Source organism: Lolium perenne, chromosome 1 (assembly GCF_019359855.2).
Source record: "Lolium perenne isolate Kyuss_39 chromosome 1, Kyuss_2.0, whole genome shotgun sequence".
Taxonomy (NCBI): domain Eukaryota; kingdom Viridiplantae; phylum Streptophyta; class Magnoliopsida; order Poales; family Poaceae; genus Lolium; species Lolium perenne.
Window position 1 is genome coordinate 200,059,644 of NC_067244.2, and position 24,217 is coordinate 200,083,860.

The window sequence follows — 24,217 nt, forward strand, 5'->3', positions numbered from 1 at the left end:
AACCGACCAAACCAGAAAAAGAACCAAAGGAAAAAAACCCCGAACCAGATGGGCCACGATCCGCTTGCTCCCGCACACGGGCGGGCGTTAATCCGCCCATGAGCTGGGCGGGAAATAGGTTTTTTCCATCGACCATGATGCCTCACGTTGCCAGAAACTGATCCAGTTGGCTTAGCTGACGTCGCGATGATACAATCAAGACAAGTTGCGGACTTTTTCGTAGACCTGTCAGATCTAGAAAAACACTAGTAGAAAAAGGGGCAATAGGCCCGGTCCATTTGGGCCTTCAGTCCCGGTTCCCAAACCGGGACCAATTAGGCGGGACTAAAGGGGCCCGGTTCAAAGTTTAACCGGGCCTAAAGTCCTTGACACGTGGTGCGGCCAGGGAGCTCGCGGTGGAACGCCTTTGGTCCCGGTTCGTGGTACGAACCGGGCCTAGGTTTCTCTGCCGCGGCAGAGAATTGCTATTTCTCTGCCGCGGCACAGGATTAGGCTGTACCAGCGTTTCTCTGCCGCGGCAGAGAAACAGGGCCGTTTCTCTGCCGCGGCAGAGTTTCAGCAATGCATATATATCATTCAAGAAACCACAAAAAATCGTCATGAATATATATATATAGACATCGTCAACAGTACACGACATCGTCAACAGTACACGTAATGCATGCATATTTACAATACAACATCTCCTCGACGAATATCCTCCGCCGTCACGATCTGCCGATAGTGCTCTCCACCTGGGGTAATGACCTCGGTAAGAAAGAATCCCGCGATTTCCTCTTGAATTGCTCGTATTTGATCCTCCGTTATGAGAGTGTCCCGCAGGCGTATCATCTATATATATTTAAAAAATGAGATCATTATATATATATATATATATATGAATAGAACTCAATACAATAGATGGTACTAATTAAGTGAAAATTTGTTATCGTACACGAGTTTGGTGTATACGGGCATCCCCACCCTTGGGACAGGCCATGTCACGAATGAAGGTGCAGACGTAGTATCCACATAAGTTATTCCCGGGTTCCTGCCTCATACACTTTACGAAAAAATAGTTCGATCAAACTAATATAGAGTTTCAATCAAGCATCGTATTGAAAGTAAATATCATATATAGAGTTTCACGGACATAGTTATATAAATAGTACTACTTACAGGGTAATCTTGAAATGTAAGCTCCGGTTTCCATTTACCCGGAACAGTATTGATGAACCGTTTCCAAGCCCTGCCCGGCAATAATGAGTAAATGAGTTATTGATTAGTTGATGATATCGTCGAATTAGAACAGATGAAGATGCCAATACGAAATTGATTGAAATTACCTCTGGAGGATGGCAGCCATGTCCGCCCATTTCGCATGTTCTTTACGTTTCGAGTCCATGACATTTACGACTCCTTTGTGAAGATCAATGATTAGGAGAATAAAGTGGAATCTGCACAAGCATAGCTCAATGATTACGAGAATAAAGTGGAAGCTGCACAAGCATAATGTATGTTATATATAACACTCACTTGAAGTTGTAGGGAAAGAATATATCCTCTTTGTTTGCTTGCTTCACTAAAAACATTACCATGTTGTCCTCTGTGTCCTTGGCGAAGTCTCGAACCGTAACTTCATGAACTGTGTTTGGGTCAATGAACCCCAGCGGTAGGAGCTTGCCTCTTTTGCATTCGAGCTTCTTCATTCTGTTGCGGTCAAAAACCCACTGGCGAGCAGCAACGGGCAACACAGGTGAGCCGGGAACAACTTAGGGCTGCGGCTGGCCCTGGTCCCTCCGAGCGACGGCCCGTACAGATTCCGGCACGCACGTCCGATGCTGATGCAAGGGCGTGCCACCTGACCTATACCTGGTCAGGAAGGTGATGGAGATGCCTCGCTTAGTTTCCTGCAGGGCATACACGTAAACATTAAATACGAGCCTCGATCGGCTCTCAGGTTATCCTGTGAATCGGCTCAAAGAGCCGATCCACCCATGATTCGTACGAGGTGCACGAATATATGGTGGTCCTGCTTGATCAAGATAAAGCTAAAACGATCTACGACGATCTGGGGTTTTCACCGCATAATCGGATCATCCTACTCACGATTGGGCCTCGCGGCCACGCACGGTGATCGTAAGCCGATCCTAGATAGGGCCTAAAAACCAACACGAGGTTGATCCCCGGAACATCCTGTCTAGGACTAGCAAACGACACCCTACGTGCCGCTGGATCCTCCAACCCTTTGTATGGCCTAACTATTGCAGATATTAAACTAATCCTTGTAGAACAAGGAGCAACCGTAACGGATCGGATCTACTAAATTATGATCAAGCGGGGTGCCGCCCCTACACCTAAGATAGGTGTAAGGGCGGCTAGATGCGTAAGGGTTGCACAACGACAGCATATGATACTAAGAACAATGCTAACCCTAACACACCTAAGATAACTACGTTGCTCGCCATCAAAAAGGCTTCAGTACGAGCAACGCTTGAACAACATAAGCTTGTGCTGCCTAGATCGCAAGATGCGATCTAGGCAGCATGATGCTTACCGGTAGAAACCCTCGAGACGAAGGAGTTGGCGATGCGCCAGGATTGATTTGTGGTTGAACGTTGGTTGTTGTTTTTTTCATAAACCCTAGATACATATTTATAGTCCAGGGGACTTTCTAATTCAGGCGTGCACCTAACCGTGCACGGGTCAAACTCTATCTTTTAATCTAAGATGCAATCTACTATATTAAGATACACGGGCAATCTAGCCCAAACCCCTCTTGCAAGGCCGCTTCAGAGATCTTCCACGTATAATCTTCCAAGCCCATCTCCCTTACGGCCCACCTCCTGATTTGGCCAAAATCCGGTGATAACACATGCCCCCCTGGTTTTGGTAATGATAATTTCAAAACCACTCTGTTTTTCCTTCGAAGGGTCATGTCGTAGTAGAGCAGAAACGTCGCAGTATTCTTCATCATGATGACTTGCCTTCTCACCTTCTCTGTGTGATTTGACAATTTTGGCTTCATCTCCTCGGAAATTGTAATGGCATTAAATCTCTACTAGGCTCCTCTTTATTTAACCATGCCGATTGATTAGCCCTCTTCATCCCCTTTCTCTGTTCTAGCTATCGGCACCCAAAAAACCCTCTTCCCCTGTAGCAATGTCTTCCTCTTCCTCTGTCTCCTCCGACCTCTCCCTCCAATCCTTCTCCTCGAGCGAGCCGGAGTGGAACTCCGACCATGCGCTAGAGGACGACCAGCCTCTGACCGATGGGGAAGACGATCTCAAATTCCTCATCGAAGGGGAGCTGATAAGCGAAAGTGAAGACGACCTCCATCCCTGGGTGAAACCCACCTCCTCCGACGGGAAGGGGGAAGAAGTAGAGGAAGAAGAAGAAAAAGAGGAGGGCGGCCCCTCCTCCCCCGCTAAGCTTCTGCCGGCAAAGCGATTCCGCGCTTGGGCGGACATCGAAGACGATGATGATGATGAGGAGGAAGATGAATCCTCCACCTCCATCCGGTACCCGCCGACAAAGCGCTTCCGCTCTTGGGCGGACAGCGAGGATGATGATGATGATGAGGAAGAAGAAACCCCGGCCGAGGGCTGGGGCAGCAGCGACGAGGAACTTCCTGGGAGCAGCGCCGATGACATCGACAACGGCGACGATGAGGACAGCGACGACTAGTAGAGTAGGACTAGTAGTAGCAGTGCACTAGGCACCAGATCCTTCTTTTGAGAGCCGTCGGCTCTTTCCTGTAAAGCCGCTCCTTTGAATTAATGAAAATTGTTCTTCCAATTCATTAATCCAATTTCAATCCTTCCGCTGGCCACACCAAGACCGATAGCAACGTATCGGATTCTTTTTCCTTTAGACGCCCATGAAGCCGGACTCAAATATCGATTAGACCGTCAGTCAAGCCCTTCTCAAATTCAGACTGCGATTTGATACCTGATCATAAAATTTCGCAATCTCATAGCCGATGACTATTCATCGGCTATTTTGAGAATCCAGTCTCTTTCCTTTTCTCGCAGCACCAGGACGATCCAAAACCTGTAAAAGCCGACGGCTTCCTTTTACGGCCCCTCTCCGCAGCTTTAGCAGTCTTCTTCTGCAACACCTTACTGCTTTCGGAGAAGATCACGATGCAGGGTCAGCCGATGCAACTCCAATCGGCTCAGAAAACAGAGCATCTACCAAGTTAGTTGCCCCCCGAGCCTTAATCAAGGCGAGAATACCGGCGAGGATGCACAGGTCAAACAAAAAGGCTTTGACCTTAGGTAATCTGGTAATCCGAGATAGCCACCATGAAGAGTCAGCCAAACTTGCCCCCATTGATCAGCTTTCTTCCACTGAACGCCGATGTTGTAGATGAAACACCAACAGCTTAACTAACGCAAAGGGTTGTCGGCTCATTGCAGCCGAGGCTGCTTCTCATTGTACATTCCCTTCAAGGAAACAGAAGTTCTTGAAGCCGAACTGGAAACCATCTTGGCGAAAATGTGAGCCTTGAGCACATAGCCGGTAGGTCTTGGTCTTGTGTAATTGTGCTAGAGTCGATGGCTGTACATCGGCTATATATCGTGGTGCTGATTTTTTTTTTACTGGCCGATTTTCCTATCGGCCCCAACATTTCACTGCACACATGTTGAATCTGCACATGTTCATCTGATTAGGTGCCCCCCGAGCCGAATCTTTTAAGTAATTGAAGATTTCGGCTCTCCAATCATCCTGTTCCAGGAACTGTACCTGAACTTCCGATCCGTCAGATATATCTATATAGCCTGATGCCATTTGTGCGAGATTGTTGGCCTCGGTGTTTTGGGATCTTGGGACCCAATTAAAGTTGATGTACCGGAACTGTGTCATCAACTCACGGCATTCCATCCAATATGGGAAAAGTGATTCACTCTCGCATTTATATTCATCCGTGAGCTGGTTAATCACCAACTTGGAGTCTCCAAAAGCTCTCTTGCCTCGCCCGGCTTCCAGTAGCAACTCCATCCCCTTACGGATGGCCTCATATTCTGCTACATTGTTGGTGCAAGGGGTAGATAATCTGATGGAGAAGGAGTACTCTGCCCCCTGAGGCGACACGAGCAGAATGCCGATGCCACAACCATCGTCGCAAGCCGATCCGTTGAAGAACATGGCCCATGCACGTATAGATAGCGCTGCTATCTTGGTACTGATCCGTTCAGCTATAAGATCGGCCAACGCTTGTCCCTTGACTGCTTTCGCAGGCTGATACCGGAGATCGAACTCTGACAACGCAAACATCCACTTACCAAGTCGGCCTTTCAAAACAGGGGCCGACAACATGTGCTTGACAATATCTGACTTGCATATAACAATGATCTCTGCCATCAAAAGGATGTGATGAAACTTGATGCAGGTAAAGAACAGGCAGAGGCAAAGTTTCTCGACCTCAGGGTATCTTGTCTCCGCGTCCAACATCCTTCTGCTGAGGTAGAACACGACCTTTTCGACGCCCTCGTAGAGTTGCACCACTACCGAAGCGATGGACGTGTCAGCTACTGACAAGTAGATGTAGAACGGCCTGTCTTGCTGGGGCGGAACTAGCACAGGCGGCGTCGTCAGATACCGCTTAATCTCATCAAACGCCTGCTGCTGTTCTGCCCCCGGTGAAACTCGTCGTCAGATTTAGTTTTCACCAGCGCCATGAACGGCTCGATTCGTCCTGACAGATTAGAGATGAATCGTCGGACAAAATTGATCTTGCCGATGAGACGTTGGAGCTCCTTCTTCGTGGTGGGCGGCTGCATGGTGCGCACCGCCTCTTGAATTTTCAGGCCGATCTCAATTCCCCGTTCGTGAACCAGAAAACCTAGGAACTGACCAGCCGTCACGCCAAAAGCACACTTCTTCGGATTCATTCTCAGTCCGAACTTCCGAGTTCGGTCTAGGACGCGCCGCAAATCATCCAAATGTCCCTCCATGGAGACAGATTTGACTACCACGTCGTCGATATAGATTTCCACCAACTTTCCGATCAGATCATGAAATATATAATTCATGGCTCGTTGGTACGTTGCACCAGCATTCTTCAACCCAAAGGTCATGACTACATATTCAAACAAGCCTACTGCCCCCGGTACTCTGAATGCGGTCTTGTGTATATCTTCCGGAGCCATGAAGATTTGGTTATAGCCGGCGTTGCCATCCATGAAGCTCAACACCTTGTGGCCAGCAGCTGCATTGATCAATGTTTCTGCCATAGGCATCGGATACTCGTCCTTTGGAGTGGCCCTGTTGAGATCTCGGAAATCGATGGCCACACGCCATCGGCCGTCCTTCTTCTCTACAGGCACGATACTGGAGATCCACTCAGCGTACCTGCATGGCCTGATGAACCCGGCGGCCAACATCTTCTCGATCTCTTTCTTGACTTCTTCCAGAATTTCGGCCCTCATCTGACGGGCTCGTTGTTGGAACGGCCGAAATCCTTTCTTAAGGGGGAGCCGATGTTCAATGATGCTCCTGTCCAACCCAGGCATCTCCGTGTAATCCCATGCAAAGCAATCTGGGTATTCTTTTAACAGAGCTACCATCTGCCCCCTGAGCTATGGATCTAACTTCTTGCTGATAAAAGTCGGTCGCGGCTTATCCCCAGGACCGATGTCGACTTCCTCTAGCTCGTCAGCCGATGTAAACCCATACCCTAGCTTTCCGTCACCTGTGAGGCCGACGCCACATACTGGGAGAGCAGGTGGTACGGATAATACGGGCTGATCGCTATAATCGGCCTCCATCTTGATCAACACCAGGATCTTTTGGCAGTGTCGGGGCCGATCGCGTGGAGCAGCTTCCTCTTTATCTTCGCTATGAGAGCAGCTGCCCTCATCTCTACCCTTTTCAGGGCGGTGCCCCAGTTCTACCATGTTGATGTTGAACGAGTATTTTGGCTGGCACCTCCCAAGGTAAATGTCCTCAACCCTGTCAACGGCGCATGCCGGTGAATTAGGCACTTCTGGTGCCGCCAATGCGAATGACGACGGTGGACGGGACTGAAGTGGCACTTCTCCTTGGTAGGTCCCGAGAGCTGGTCCTGACGGAGAGCGCTGGTGCCTCATGATTTCCTGTATCATCCGAAAAGCGACACGCTCCAATGTATTCACCAGGCTCTCGGAATGGCGATGCAGCGAGTGAGTCACCATATAGCCAATCTCCTGACGCAGGGACCTGGTGCGTTCTTCTGACGGGACGGACAGGTCCACTCCATCGAGCGCGCCTTCAGGTGAGAACCCTTTCCACCTGATGCCATGGGAACGGGTCCTGTGAAAAGAGCCGATGAGGTCGGCTTCGAGGATTGCTTTGACCTCGTCATACTTCTTCTTGAGATCGTCGGTCAGATCCTCGTACGTGACTGGAGTGCCGTCCGCCATCTCAGATGTAGATGGCGATTCGGTTGATGCCGAAGATTGTCCCACCGGGCGTGCCAGAATGTGTTGCGGTCAAAAACCCACTGGCGAGCAGCAACGGGCAACACAGGTGAGCCGGGAACAACTTAGGGCTGCGGCTGGCCCTGGTCCCTCCGAGCGACGGCCCGTACAGATTCCGGCACGCACGTCCGATGCTGATGCAAGGGCGTGCCACCTGACCTATACCTGGTCAGGAAGGTGATGGAGATGCCTCGCTTAGTTTCCTGCAGGGCATACACGTAAACATTAAATATGAGCCTCGATCGGCTCTCAGGTTATCCTGTGAATCGGCTCAAGGAGCCGATCCACCCATGATTCGTACGAGGTGCACGAATATATGGTGGTCCTGCTTGATCAAGATAAAGCTAAAACGATCTACGACGATCTGGGGTTTTCACCGCATAATCGGATCATCCTACTCACGATTGGGCCTCGCGGCCACGCACGGTGATCGTAAGCCGATCCTAGATAGGGCCTAAAAACCAACACGAGGTTGATCCCCGGAACATCCTGTCTAGGACTAGCAAACGACACCCTACGTGCCGCTGGATCCTCCAACCCTTTGTAAGGCCTAACTATTGCAGATATTAAACTAATCCTTGTAGAAACAAGGAGCAACCGTAACGGATCGGATCTACTAAATTATGATCAAGCGGGGTGCCGCCCCTACACCTAAGATAGGTGTAAGGGCGGCTAGATGCGTAAGGGTTGCACAACGACAGCATATGATACTAAGAACAATGCTAACCCTAACACACCTAAGATAACTACGTTGCTCGCCATCAAAAAGGCTTCAGTACGAGCAACTCTTGAACAACATAAGCTTGTGCTGCCTAGATCGCAAGATGCGATCTAGGCAGCATGATGCTTACCGGTAGAAACCCTCGAGACGAAGGAGTTGGCGATGCGCCAGGATTGATTTGTGGTTGAATGTTGGTTGTTGTTTATTTCATAAACCCTAGATACATATTTATAGTCCGTAGACTTCCTAACGTGGGAATAATCCCAACCGTGCACGAGGCAAACTCTAACTAACCGACACGTATCCTACTATGTTACAGATACACGGGCCAACTAGCCCAAACTTTGCATATAAAGGCCGATTCACGTATTTCTTCATATATATTCTTCAACTCCATCTTGATCGCGGCCCACCTCTGACTCGGTCAAATTCTGGTGATAACACACGCCCCCCTGGTTTTGGAATTGGTAATTCCAAAATCACTCTGCTTTTTCTTCGTCGGGTCATGTCGTGGCAGAATCGTCGCAGTATCCTTCATCATGATGCCCTGCCTTCTCAACTTCTCCGCTTGACCTGGCGGTTTTTTTTCTTTTAGGCACCACTTCCTCGGAAACTGCTGTGGCATTGAATTTCCACTATATCCCCTTTTATTTAACCGCTCCAAACAGTTGGCTTCTTCATCCCCTTCGCAATAGCACTCCAAAAGCCCTCCTGTGCCACCATGTCCTCTTCCTCCTCTGCTTCATCGGATCTTTCCACCCAGTCTTCCCCTTCTCGCGAGCCGACACCGGAGCCGAACCCGGAGGAGGTTCACGCGGCAAACAACCGCCGCGCCATCGAGGCCGGGGAGGAGTCCAGCCATGACTTCTCCGTCTGGTCAGAGGACGACAAGTCCTTGACTGACGGGGAAAGCGACCTCTGCTTCCTCGCCGACGGGGAAACTGAGGACGAGAGCGATGATGATTGCTTCTCCTGCGACGACTTCACCTCTCCCGAGGAGGAGGAAGAGGAGAAGGAGGAGGAGGAGGAGGAGGACGACACCTCCTCCGATGAGCCGCCGGCCAAACGGTTCTGCCCCTGGCCGGGGAACCTCAGCGACTTCGACAGCGACGACGACGACGCTGACGAGGAGGATGAGGACAACGAGGGCCCAGTCGGCGGCCATTGGAGCAGCGACGACGAGCCCGCCGGAAGTAGCGCCGACAGCGGCGATGACGGTGACGACGAGGGCAGCGACGGCCCGTAGATAGGACCTTTAGCATAGGATCAGTAGTAGTAGATGGGGCAATATACCCCTAGTACTTCCTTTTGAGAGCAATCAGCTCTTTATGTAAGAAATCTTGCTTATCAATGAAGAACTTCTCCCAATTTGATTTTGCCGATTTCCTTTGAGCTTAATTTAGCCGATTTCCTCTCATACTGATTTTGCCGATTTGCCCCCTTAGCCAATGCGTAATGAGCCGATAGCAACGCATCGGTCCTTACAATCCCTCCTTCAATTCTTCGACTGATGATCTTGAAATCCGGTGGATAATGTAGAGCCTTCAGGAAACCTTTGAATTCTTCCAACCAGACCCAATGGTCTTCTTCAAACACTCATCATTTTGTGAAGAAGGTTGCGACGAAGGATCAGCCGATGGTACCCCGATCGGCTCAGAGCATCTACCACGCCTGCTGCCCCCCGAGCCTTACTTAAGGCGAGAATGTCGGTGAGGATGCACCAAAACCGACCACCTTTCTTCTGACAGCAAGGGTGAGGATGCACCAAAGCTGAACTAGCACCAAGGGTGGAAATCTTCGACAAGAAGGCTCAGGCACCAGAATCGGCTCAAGGCAGCTGAAGAAGCTCTCATCGTTTACTCCCTCGAGAAAGCAGAAGGCCCCACAGCTGAACTGGACTTGGTGAAGATCCGTGCTTTGAACACCTAGCCAGTAGATCCTGCGTAGTTATACTAGAGTCGATGGCTGTGTATCGGCTATATATCGTGGTGCTGATTTTTTTTTACTGGCCGATTTTCCTATCGGCCCCAACATTTCACTGCACACATGTTGAATCTGCACATGTTCATCTGATTAGGTGCCCCCCCGAGCCGAATCTGACAGGTAACTGCAGATATCGGCTCTGTAGTCTAGCCAAGGCACCGTATTTGCACGTCGGCTTTGGTAGGACCAATATTGATTTTCCGGACTCATCAGCCGACGTAAACCGCTGCCCATTAGATCGACGTTGCAGATAAGCAGAACATATGGTGAGGATAATTTTGGCCGATTGCTGGAATCGGCCTCCATATTGATCGAAGCGCTTCAATGAAGGTTTTGTAATGTTCCTTCATAGATCTTTGGGAGCCGATCCCAAGGATCGGCCTCGCCACATTTGTTCATCGTTTTGCTCTTGCTATACGGTCAGGCCAGTGGATAAAACCAGCCTAACCCTTCCCTTCGTCACGTCGATGCGCTCGCAGTCGTCCAAATTGATACCTGAGAGGGATTCTTGGCCTGCTGCTTCCCACGCGTTCATGCCAGCCGTTGAAATTTCGGCTGAGTCATCGGCCTGGACGACCTCTACCTCATCTCCATCCCACTGTATTATGCATTGGTGCATCATGGAGGGAATGCAACAGTTGGCGTGGATCCAATCTCTTCCTAGCAGAACAGCATAGGTGCTCTTGCTGTCGACGATGAAGAACGTCGTAGGGATGGTTTTCCTTCCTACGGTCAGATCCACGTTCAGAACACCTTGTGCGTCAGACGCTTGGCCGTTGAAATCGCTCAATGTTACGTTGGTCTTGATCAGATCCGAGCTAGAGCGTCCCAACCGACGTAGCATAGAGTATGGCATAATGTTGACTGCCGCTCCGGTGTCCACCAGCATCTTATTGACAGGCCACCCATCGATGTAACCTCGCAAGTACAGGGCCTTCAGATGTCTGTAGCTCCTTTCTCGTGGCTTCTCGAAGATAACCGGCCGTGGGCCGCAGTCAAGTTGTGCCACAGGTGCCTCGTCTAATCCTGGAGCACTGAACTCCGAAGGAAGGATGAACACCATGTTTGTGCCAGCCGATGTTTCACCATCGGCTTTCCTTTGCTTGGGGCGCCACTCCATTTTCCGTGGTCGACCCTCTTCACCCAAGGTTCGCTGGACCTTTGCGGCCAGATCAGGCCGCGCTTTCCTTAGCGTGTGCAGGTATAGCCTTTCGGCTTCCTCCAAGCTACGCAGTCGCTGAACCCTGCGCTTTTGGGAACGGCTGAGTCCATCAGGGCACCACCTTGGACGGTGGTACCTGTCTTCTTCTTCTTCTCCCTCGTCTTCCGAATCCTCGAGATCTTCCATCCGAGGGGACTCAGCGCGTTTGCTTTGTGGTGGGAGAGGCCCTAGACGTTTGAACACGGACACGTTGGCTGCCTCCTTCTTATTCTGGTTGCATTCTGGGCAATTGCCGATTGTAGGCAATCGGCTCATTCCTGAGTCCCAGCAGTGTCTGAAGAAGGGGCAGTCCCAGTGCCTATCCTCGTCGTCTTGCTCCCTTGCCTTTTCCTTGGCACGGCGCTCGTACTTCTCCTCATCGCGATCATGCCGATGATGTCTTCTGGCTTCTTTAGCCAGACGCTCTCTTTCATCATCATCGCTAGATCGTCGGCGTTGGTCATACTGACTCACGTATTTGTTGAGGAGGTGATCAGAGAGAGGTCGCTGATATCTTACATTCCTCACTTCTCCCTCTGTGATGTAGCGCTTGCCGTCGTGCCGGAGCCGATCGCGTGGAGCGGCTTCCTCTGTGTCCTTGCTACGAGAGCAGCTGCCCTCGTCTCCGTCCTTGCCATCGTGGTGTCCAGGTTCTACCATGTTGATGCTGAACGAGGATCCCGGCTGGCAATCTTCAGGGTAAGTGCACTCCACCATGTTAACGGCGGGGAAGGGGTGGGTATCGACCTTCATGGCGTACTGGTTGAAAATCAGACGTCCTTGTTCAATCGCCATTTGGATCTGCTGACGCCACACCCTGCAGTCGTTGGTGGCATGGGAGACCGAGTTATGCCATTTGCAGTATGGCTTTCCGTTCAGCTCCTGTACCGTGGTGATTTTGAGGCCTTCGGGTATCTTCAACTTCTTCTCCTTGAGCAGGAGGTCGAAGATTTGCTCAGTTTTGGTCACGTCAAAATCAAAGCCTCTGGGCGGACCTGGTGGCTTGACCCATTTGCAGGACACGGGGGTTGCCCCCCGAATCCATTCAGCCATTGCTACTTCTTGATCGCCCGCAAAGCCTTCGTCTTCGTCTGCCTCAACCAGGACTACCGCACGCTTGAATTTATCCTGGTACAAGTCCGGGTGGCGCTGTTCATATGCGACGCTTTCTGAACCATGTGCGCCAGTGAAGGGTAGTCTGCTTGAGAGGCCACGTCCTTGATTTGCGATGCAAGGCCCACCACTGCCAACTCGACTGCTTCCTTTTCAGTCACACGAACCGAATAACATCGGTTCCTAAGATTTCTGAAGCGTTGGATGTATTCTGCCACAGTTTCTCCATGCTTCTGACGTATTTGCGCTAGATCGGCAAGGCCAGACTCGGAAGCGTCTGAGTGATACTGCATGTGGAACTGTTCTTCCAACTGCTTCCAAGTCCGGATTGAGTCTGGTGGCAACGAAGTGTACCACCCGAAAGCCGATCCTGTGAGGGACTGTGCGAAAAACCTCACACGTAGTGGATCCGACGCTGAGGCCGTTCCTAGCTGTGCCAAATATCGGCTCACATGCTCGATGGAGCTGGAACCATCTGATTCACTGAATTTGGAGAAATCAGGGAGCCGATATTTGGGTGGTAGCGGGACCAATTCGTATTCGTCGGGGTACGGCTTGGAATAGCCGATTGTCCTTCTTTTCGGCACCATGCCGAACTGGTCTCTCAGGATCGTGATGATTTGATCCGCGGTGCTGGCTGTAGGAGTCGAACTCTGAAGATTCGCCGGGGTGGCGTACTTAGCCAGCCATGCTTGCTTTTCCAGCTCTGAACCAACTGCAGGAGCTGCACTCTGGGGGTTCGTTGGAGTGGCATACGTAGCTAGCCACGTCTGCTTCTCAAGATCTGTCGCTGACGTTCCTCCTTCTTTTCCAGAAGTCCCTGCTGTTGCAGTCTGGTTTGCGAGTGCCCAGTTACTGCAGTCTGGCACGTATGTGAACATGTATCCGTGAGGGATCTCCTTAGGCGCCTCGTACAAAAACTGGTAGTCACTAGGGTCACCACCGATCTTGTAGACGACGAATGCCGGTGAATTCGGCACCTCTAGTGTTGCCAACGCAAATGGCAGCGGTGGCCGGGACTGGAGTGGCATCTCTCCCTGGTGTGTCCCGAGAGCTGGTCCTGACGGAGAGTATTGACGACTCATGATCTCCTGGATCACTCGAAGAGCAACACGCTCCAAAGTGTTCACCAGGTTCTCAGAGTGGCGGTGTAGCAAGTGAGCCACCATGTAGTTAATCTCCTGACGAAGGGACCTAGTGCGTTCTTCTGATGGGGCAGACAGGTCTATTCCATCGAGCGCACCTTGAGGCGAGAACCCTTTCCACCTGATGCCATGTGAACGGGTTCTGTGAAACGAGCCGATGAGGTCGGCCTCGAGGATCATTTTGACCTCGTCATACTTCTTCTTGAGCTCCTCGGTCAGATCCTCGTACGTGACTGGAGTGCCGTCCGCCATCTCAGATGTAGATGGCGATGTGGTTGATGCCGAAGATCGTCCCACCGGGCGTGCCAGAATGTGTTGCGGTCAAAAACCCACTGGCGAGCAGCAACGGGCAACACAGGTGAGCCGGGAACAACTTAGGGCTGCGGCTGGCCCTGGTCCCTCCGAGCGACGGCCCGTACAGATTCCGGCACGCACGTCCGATGCTGATGCAAGGGCGTGCCACCTGACCTATACCTGGTCAGGAAGGTGATGGAGATGCCTCGCTTAGTTTCCTGCAGGGCATACACGTAAACATTAAATACGAGCCTCGATCGGCTCTCAGGTTATCCTGTGAATCGGCTCAAGGAGCCGATCCACCCATGATTCGTACGAGGTGCACGAATATATGGTGGTCCTGCTTGATCAAGATAAAGCTAAAACGATCTACGACGATCTGGGGTTTTCACCGCATAATCGGATCATCCTACTCACGATTGGGCCTCGCGGCCACGCACGGTGATCGTAAGCCGATCCTAGATAGGGCCTAAAAACCAACACGAGGTTGATCCCCGGAACATCCTGTCTAGGACTAGCAAACGACACCCTACGTGCCGCTGGATCCTCCAACCCTTTGTAAGGCCTAACTATTGCAGATATTAAACTAATCCTTGTAGAAACAAGGAGCAACCGTAACGGATCGGATCTACTAAATTATGATCAAGCGGGGTGCCGCCCCTACACCTAAGATAGGTGTAAGGGCGGCAAAATAAGATAAGACATCTTAGGCAATTTCTCCGGGGATGGGCACGAAATTTAAGTGGGGTTTACAAAGCCGAAAGAGATAGATTATCACACATTATTGATATCCTTGATTGTAAAGCGGAGACAGTTCCGCTAGACGAGGAGGAGAGATCCGTTTTGCGCAAGGCTAACGATGATCTAGCTAAGTTACGCCGCGATGAGGAGTCTAAGTGGCTACAGAGAGCTAAAGTTAAACATATCCAAGAAGGCGGGGATAATACTAAATATTTTCACTTAATTGCAAATGGTAAACATCGTAGAAAGAAGATTTACCAGTTAGAGCAAGATGAAGGAACCATTATGGGTCAGGAAAATTTGAAGACATATATATCTGATTATTACAAGAATCTGTTTGGACCACCACAACCGAGTTCTTGTACTCTGGTTGAAACAGTAAATCATGACATCAAACAAATCTCGAACGACGAAAATAAAATTTTGATTGCGAATTTTACAGAGGATGAGGTTAAAAAAGCAGTGACACAAATGGAGAAAAACAAGGCCCCGGGACCAGATGGATTTCCGGCGGAGTTTTATCAAGCATGTTGGGACTTTCTAAAAGATGATTTAATGGCTATGTTTGAGTGTTTTCACAGAGGTGAGCTACCCCTGTTTCACTTGAATTATGGGACCATAATTCTTTTACCTAAAAAAGAAAATGCTATTCAAATACAGCAGTACCGTCCCATTTGTCTGTTAAATGTTTGTTTCAAAATCTTCACCAAAGTAGGGACGAATCGAGTATCCACAATAGCTGAAAATGTTATACAACCAACCCAAAGTGCTTTCATGCCTGGCAGACATATTCTAGAGGGAGTAGTTATTCTACATGAAACCATACATGAACTTCATAAGAAAAATTTGGATGGTGTTTTGTTTAAAATAGATTTTGAAAAGGCATATGACAAGGTAAATTGGTCTTTCTTGCAACAAGCGCTGCGAATGAAAGGATTTGATCCTAAATGGTGTACCTGGATACAAAAATTTATAGAGAAGGGTAGTGTGGGGATCCGGGTAAATAATGACATAGGTCATTATTTCCAAACTAAAAAAGGATTGCGTCAAGGGGATCCAATGTCACCAATTTTATTTAACATCGTAGCGGATATGCTTGCTATTCTGATTGCGAGGGCAAAAGAAGATGGCCAAGTGGAGGGTCTTATTCCACATTTAGTTGACGGGGGCTTGTCTATTCTTCAATATGCTGACGATACCATATTATTTATGCAACATGATCTTGAAAAGGCACTTAACATGAAGTTAGTGTTATGTATCTTTGAACAATTGTCAGGCCTAAAGATAAACTTCCATAAAAGTGAACTTTTTTGTTTTGGTAAGGCCAAACAGAGGGAGGATGATTATAAATCTCTTTTTGGTTGTGACATAGGTTCACTTCCTTTTAGATATCTAGGGATTCCTATCCATTTCCGCAAATTGAGAAACGGTGAATGGAAACCGGTGGAGGACAGGTTTGAGACAAAATTAAGTAGTTGGATTGGGAAACTTTTGTCATATGGCGATAGGTTGGTTCTGATTAACTCGGTTTTAACTAGTCTGCCAATGTTTATGCTTTCTTTTCGAGATTCCGAAAGGAGTTCTAAAAGGCTAGATTTTTTTAGGTCCCGGTTCTTTTGGCAAAGTGATGGTCACAAGAAAAATACAGGCTAACGAAATGGAATATTATATGTAGACCCAGGGACCAGGGCGGTTTGGGAGTAGAGGTTCTAGATTTAAAAAATAAGAGTTTGCTCAGCAAGTGGCTTTACAAACTTTTTAATGAGGAGGGAATTTGGCAAGAGCTGCTCACTAAGAAATACCTGCATTCTAAAACTTTGTCACAAGTTTCAGCAAAACCAAGTGACTCGCCTTTTTGGAAGGGCTTAATGAAAGTAAAGGAGGAGTTTTTATCTCGGGGTTCTTTTGTGGTTGGTAATGGGATGAACACCAGATTCTGGGAGGACATTTGGTTAGGTCATAAATCTTTGGCGGAAGAATACCCGTCACTTTATAATATTGTAAATCATAAAAATGTCACGGTTGAAAATGTGCTTGCGACGAATCCTCTTAATATTAGTTTTAGGAGGACTTTAAATGACAACAAATGGGAAAGATGGACACATCTATTACACAGGCTTATTATGGTACAGTTAAATGATAGTGAGGATAGATTCAAATGGAACTTAACGGCTTCTGGTGTTTTTTCGGTCAAGTCCATGTACAATGATCTCCTCTCTGGACATACAATTTCCCTCAAGAAACATATCTGGAAGTTGAAGGTGCCACTAAAAATAAAGATTTTTATGTGGTTCCTCCACAAGAAAGTGATTCTTACGAAAGATAATTTGGTCAAACGAAATTGGAATGGTTCTACCAAATGTTGTTTTTGTGATCAAGAAGAGACAATACATCATCTTTTTATATCTTGTCCTTTTACTAAGTTGATCTGGAAGATAGTGTACATGACTTTCAATATACCTCCGCCATTGAATATAACTAATTTGTTTGGAAAATGGCTAAATGGGGTAGACAAAAAGAGTAAAGCTCACATTAGAGTTGGAGTATGTGCCTTGCTTTGGGCAATATGGAACGTACGTAATAATTGCATTTTTGACAAAAAAAACTTTCCATCATTTCTGCAGGTTATTCCTTTGGCTACCCACTGGATCCATATGTGGTCCTATCTGCGCCCAGAGGAGGAGCGCCTTGCCATGGATATTGGGTGCAACCGACTGGCAACGGTAGCACGGGATTTTTACAGCCGGTGCGGTTGGCGTGCTGATCGAAGACTAACATGATGATGCAAAGGCGTTTCATGCTAGTGGTTTTTAGATGGCTTGTTTTTGTAGCAACTTTGGGTGATCCATGAGCTGTAATAAGTTTTGAGTTTTTTTATTTTGCTACTTGTAATAACCGGATTCGTTTTAATAAAGAAAGCCGCATGCATCAATTGATGCAGAGGCTGGGATACCCCATTTCGAAAAAAGGTGTAAGGGCGGCTAGATGCGTAAGGGTTGCACAACGACAGCATATGATACGAAGAACAATGCTAACCCTAACACACCTAAGATAACTACGTTGCTCGCCATCAAAAAGGCTTCAGTACGAGCAACGCTTGAACAACATAAGCTTGTGCTGCCTAGATCGCAAGATGCGATCTAGGCAGCATGATGCTTACCGGTAGAAACCCTCGAGACGAAGGAGTTGGCGATGCGCCAGGATTGATTTGTGGTTGAACGTTGGTTGTTGTTTATTCCATAAACCCTAGATACATATTTATAGTCCAGGGGACTTTCTAACGTGGGAATAATCCCCACCGTGCACGAGACAAACTCTACCTAAACGACACGTATCCTACTATGTTACAGATACACGGGCAAACTAGCCCAAACTTGGCATAACAGGCCGATTCACGTATTTCCTCCATGTATATTTTTCAAATCCATCTTGATCGCGGCCCACCTCTGACTCGGTCAAATCCTGGTGATAACACATGCCCCCCTAGTTTTGGAATTGATAATTCCAAAATCACTCTGTTTTTTCTTCGAAGGGTCATGTCGTGTCAGGTCAGAACCGTTGCAGTATCCTTCATCATGATGTCCTGTCTTCTCAGCTTCTCTGCCAAATTTGATAGCATTGGCATCGCCTTCTCGTAAACTGCAATGGCATTAAATCTCCACCAGGCTCCTTATTATTTAACCGTGCCGATTGGTTAGCCCACTTCATCCCCTTCCTCTGTCCCAGCTATCGGCACCAAAAAACCCTCTTCCCCTGTAGCAATGTCTTCCCCTTCTTCCTCCTCCACCTCGTCGGTCTTCTCCGACTCTCCCTCATCTCGCGAGCCGACGCCGGAGTGGGGCTCGTTGGCGGCGCACGACATTCTCGCCCCAACGTCGTGGGACAAGGAGGAACACGATTCCTTCGTTTGGTCTGAGGATGACAAATCCTTGACCGACGGAGAGGGCGACCTTCAATTCCTCGTCGACGGGGAAGAGGAGGCAGAGAGCGAGGATGACCGCTTCTCTTGGGATGATTTCACCTCCTCCGAGGAAGAAGCGTGTGGTGACCCGGCATACCACTGCATGGTGTAGTATGCAAGTCTGATATAACACCAATGAAACACCGTTCCACTAGTATTATATCGCTCAGAGTGGTACAACAGAAACATATGCGGGTCCAAGGCATGTCTATAGAATTACAACAATGACTCTGTTACATAAGATCAGCACAGCCTCCTACTTTACAATGAGGTAAAACTGCAAATAAACTCCAGAAGAACGACTCGTAGTCTAATTCTATCACGAACTCTATTTGTAGAGTATATGACTAGCTATAGAGGCTAAGAACAGATTCTAGCTAAGTAGGAGCTAGGTTGAGGAAGCTAGTTCCTTTCTACTGCTAATCTAGGTTTTCTCCTGTTGGATGACGTATCTGACTCCGTTGACAGGGTCCTGTCTTGTGAAGTAGTTGTTGGCTCCTTGGCCTTCGAGTTGCACTGTAGATCCTCCTTCGATGCCTCCATATCTAAGCAGGGGATTTAAGAGTGGGATGAGTACGAGCGTACTCAACAAGTTCATTATAGGAAAGAGGTGTTTAATGCACTAGCTACAGCATTAGACCAGAAAGTCTAATACCAATGCAGGTTTTCATAATCATTTCTTCAAGAGGTTGCTTTTATTCAGAAGAACTATGTCCGTCAGCCTTCACCGGTTTACTAGAACTTCATGGAGCTCCTTTCCGGCCGCGTCAGCGATTCCATATCCCGGAACAGGGAGTGACAGGTCACGGTTCTTTACACTCTGCAGAGGTGTGTTGCTTTACCCATAAGAGATCTTAACCTTGGTGCCAACCGGGCATATTCCCCGTCCACACTTCCTATGGTGTGAGGCCCGGTATAAGGTCTAGCCAATCATGTTCCTCCGCTACCTCGAACACCCACCCTTTGTTGCATGCCCCGACCCTGGGTCCTCGCCGGTCCCATTATTCCCATATATTTCAGGGTGGACCCCGACCACGACGACAGTCTGGGATCGAACCAAACTCCTTCGCCGGTAGCTGCAACCCATCATAGACCGCAATACCGTGGGGACTTAGAATGGGTTCCCCACCCACAAGTTGTTCCGCAAGCCGCAACCGCTACGGTATGCACTGCATAACCGTGGGGACTTAGAATGGGTTCCCCACCCACAAGTTGCTCCGCAAGATACAACTGCTACGGTAAGCGCATCCGTTGATGAACGAGAGGTGGAAACACTTTTGACTACTCCGTCCCACTCCAGATCTTATGGTTAACACGGATATTACGGCACAAGAATCACTGGCGACATTTGTTGTTTAATCCTAGATGGATATAACCCGTGCAATGGAACCTCCACCATATCAACACAATCCATGGTTCCATTGCCCACCACTTAGTCATATTCATAGTTATGAAAGTAGTGGTTTTGATTTTTGTGCAATAGTGATAACCATAATACTTTGCAAGTAATTTGATAAAAATACTCAAATGACATGAGCAAGTGATGAACTTGCCTTTCTTGACTGCAAGATTATGCAGACAAGGTCTTCGTTACGCAACAACTCCAAATTCTGAAATAGCATCATCGTCCGGTAAGGACGATGTTTAAAAGATTGGCAAGGATGCAATAATGCATAAGTATGAGATGCAATCGCTCTAAACGTGACCTAACCCCGATGATTTAAGATCAGTAAGTTGTAATGATTGGTTCAGGGTGTGTTGCACTTTTAGAGTGATTCACATACAAGGTTCTTATTCAGGTGTGATTATTTGGTATTATAAACAGGTAGTTAATAGAGCATAATAATCAACTGAGCAGACAAAGAATGATAATTGGCATAATGTTAACAAGTAAAGAACAGTAGTCAGTTTTAGTACTATAAGGCATGGTTGATGATTAATTATCATATACTTTAAAAGAATAACTTTGGAAGAACATGTTCTTTAATAAAGAACAAGTATGATAATTAGGTTGAGGGGGTTCTATGGTTGACTATGGTTTCAGTTAGTTTCTAGAGTAAGTATTAGATGGATCACAACCTGGTTGGATTCATCAACATCTAGAGCTTGTAAGGTTGAGTTAAGCTTAGGCATCCTAAGCAATTATTCATACAAGGTTGCTATCAGGACTGTTTCATCTTATTGGTGATGACTAGCTAGGGTTTATAGATCCTATAAGCAGGGTTGATGATGATTCTTTATTTACTTCAAAAGAATAACTTTTGAAGAACATACTTCTTAAATAATAAGAAGTATAACAATTAGGATTTAGGTGGTCTAGGTTTTATTGTTGGTTCTATTTAAGTAAAGAATAAGTGGCTCCTAAATGGAATGGTGGATAAATATCCAACACTAGCAGGGTTTAGTGGAATATGGTATGTAATACAGAATAGCAAGTATAGTTGCTATTATGGTTCATCACAAGGATGTGATGATAAGTATGGTTAATTAAGGATGGTGGTTTTTGGTAATGGAATCTAGGGTTTACACTTGGTTGGCCCTACTGGATTATTTAGGTCTAATGAAGATGAACACATGGGATGCTAATCAGTAGTGCTAGGGTTTCCCATATTTTATGTGGATTCTAACTAGTATTTAGTTGCTAGATATGAATCTATGTTTACGGGTGAAGTAACACGATCACATGTTACTTAGGTTTAGGTTTGGGAACAATTTAGGGTTCATAAGAAGTAATGGATCTTGGGTCTAAATGGCACGAGGGTTTTAGGATTACACATGAAATAATAGGGTTGTAATATCATTCCATATTAAATTAGGGTTTGCTATTTACCATATAGTTCTATAATTAATAACTTCATTTTAAAGTTGAAGTTATTAATAACTTGGAATAGAAAATAGTATTGTATTTGGTATTTTATTAATTTTAAACAATTAAATAATTAGGGTAATTATTAATCAGGGTTTAAATTCCAATAATAAAGATTTAACAAATGATAAAATAAAGAAAATTTGTTTTAATGTTTTCTTTATTCATTTACTGTTTTTTTTAATTTGAAGAGTTTTCCTAATTATTGAATTTTTATTGAATTTAGAATTATAAATAAGGCTTAAATAACAAGTATTAAATAAGTAAATTTTTATTAAAAATAAAAATTTGGTTTTATATTTTTATTGAATAGAGTTTTCTTTTCTAAGAATTTTAATGTATCATTTATATTTTTCTGAGCTATTTTGAATTTTATACGAATTTGTAAAGTTACAGCAATTATTGAATTTGAAATTAAATAGAATTGCTAAAGTTACACGGACAGGACACACACACAGTCCATGACTGGTGGGCCGTGTCCACGCTGGCGGCCACGTGGTGCTGATGTGGCCACCATGTGTGTCACCGGCGGCCAGTGACGGCGATTGCCGGCGTTCCCGTGGTTCCCCGAGGGCGTGCTTGGGCTTACTGGAAAGAGGACGCCGAGGCGAGCCTCATAGTGGTGGCGCCGCTCCGGTATGGTCGCCGGAGCATGCTCGGCGGTGAGGGGCGGTGGCAGTACTCACGGCCTAACGACGCGGCAGCGATACAGCGAGCAATCGAGGGGGCTAGGAGGCGCTTGAGTATCAGTGACTCACCCGGAGCACGATGAGCATGGCGGCGAGACGAGAGGAGGTCGGCATCGCCGGAATTTCTAGCTCTGGCCGTCGGAGAGGATGGAGTCGACGACGGCGCTACGGGGCTCCCCAGCTCGATTCCTCTTGTAGGAAGAGAAAGTCGAGGACGGTGATGCTGATGGTGGCCACGGCGAACTCAGGGATGCTCCGAACGACGGCGATGGTCGGCGTCCGAGCGGCTAGGGTTTCGGTTTGGGGAATTTTTTTACAGAGAGAGGGAAGAACTCGGGCCAGTGCTTGTCACTGAGCTTTTATAGGGCGCAGGAGCAAGCCTCGTCACGATGTCGAGCCAGGGGAGGTCGCCAGCGAGAGACCAGGACGAGCACGCCGTCGTGCTGTCCTCCATGCGGGACGAAGAGATGAGGACGAGCTCCTCTCGTTGGTTTTTCAACGAAGAGGTATGGGCTGGAGTTGGGCTGGTAAGTGGCTGCTGGTGGGCTTCGACTTGGGCCAGTGCTGGGCTGTGGTGCTGGACTGCTCCATGGGCTGCTCGGCCAGGTAAATCCAGGTAGGTTTTTCTCTCCTCTTTTCTTTTTCTGTTTTTATTTTCTGTTTTCAAATTTCATTTTATGTTTTTCTGATTCAAATTCAACATGAATTTGCAGGTATCTGGTTATTTAAATCCTATTAATTCTATTTAGAAGAATCACTATGTCACTGGATGGTTTAACACAAATATATTATTTTATTTGTATGTTTGGAAGCTTTATTCCAAATTTCAATTAAACATGAGTTTGAGGTGTTCATTTTATTCTTAAGTTTCTCTTGTGAATCAAATCCTTTGGAATGTTTGTAGTTGATACTTTGAACTTAAGGTTTTTCAGAGATTAGTATCAGGACTTAGTTTCCATTTGGGGAGTGATCCCTTGCTTATTATTTGATGTGCATAAGTATATGTTAACAATTTGAAACATAAGATTTAATTGATGGACACTTCTAGGGTCCCAATATGATTTACCTAAAGACACATGGGTTGGAACTTAATTGTATAGGTAAGTGGTGAATAAACACACTTATGGTCTTATTTACCAGTTGTATCACAGGGGGTTTTCCTCAGGTGTATTAAGTGAAGCATAAGATTTCATTAATATCCTTACCAGGGTTCTAATGATATTTACATAATGGCCATGGGTTTGATTCTCAATTATGGTCTAGGTTTATATTGCTATCTCCATAGTGATACCATAACTAGGGTTGAGATATAATTTTAGTTTGTATGAATGAGGTGACACCATATTGAATGAGCTAGGATTAATCTCCCCTAACCATGATAAGGTGATGGCTTAATTAACATTTTATGTTCTCCTCTAGTTACTATGATATTGAGAATTAGTTTTATCTTCTACCAATTGGCTTCTATTATTAACCTCAATTTATCATTTAAGTAACTACATTGGTTTTAGTTCTTTTTATAGTTAACTTTGGTCATATGGATATATGGTTTCTCACCATATAAAGTATAGTGTTTAACTCTAAGGTGTTCTTATGTTCATTTATTAATGAAATATAGATATGGTAGGATTCTATTTGTGATCACCAAGTGGTTCACAAATAAAGGTTGGGATATAAGTCTAGGATTGCTTACTAGTGATCTCCCCATGATTTCATGTGATGAATAATATCTACTGATCATATAAGTGTTAGCATTTGGATTATACTCCTATTTCTCCAAATCATGGTCATGGATTAGGCATGATCGAAGGTTTGGTTTCCTAAGGTATCTTTCATGATCTAAGTTTCTCACTTCTAAGATCAAGTATTGTCTTGATCACCTAGGGTATAATATCTCTCTTATAGTATCTTGGTTGGACATGGTTATGGTGGTCTCAACAGATTATATCCTAGGAGAATGCCTGAGATATCAACTTAGGGTTCTCTCAAGAAATGATAGTTTAACCTTTTGGATATTTGAATAGATCTCTCCCTTAGAACCAAGTGTTTCCTCAACTAACT

At 46.8% G+C, this 24,217-nt stretch overlaps 1 long non-coding RNA gene across 1 annotated transcript; it reads right to left on the reverse strand.

Moving 5' to 3' along the window:
• Positions 1 to 711: 711 nt before the first annotated feature.
• On the reverse strand, positions 712 to 1,234 carry LOC127311712 (uncharacterized). The gene is made up of 3 exons (XR_007857831.2): positions 1,159 to 1,234; positions 935 to 1,042; positions 712 to 831 (listed from the first exon to the last, which is right to left on the reverse strand). It is a non-coding gene; the product is annotated as an uncharacterized lncRNA (long non-coding RNA).
• Between the last annotated feature and the right edge of the window lie 22,983 nt (positions 1,235 to 24,217).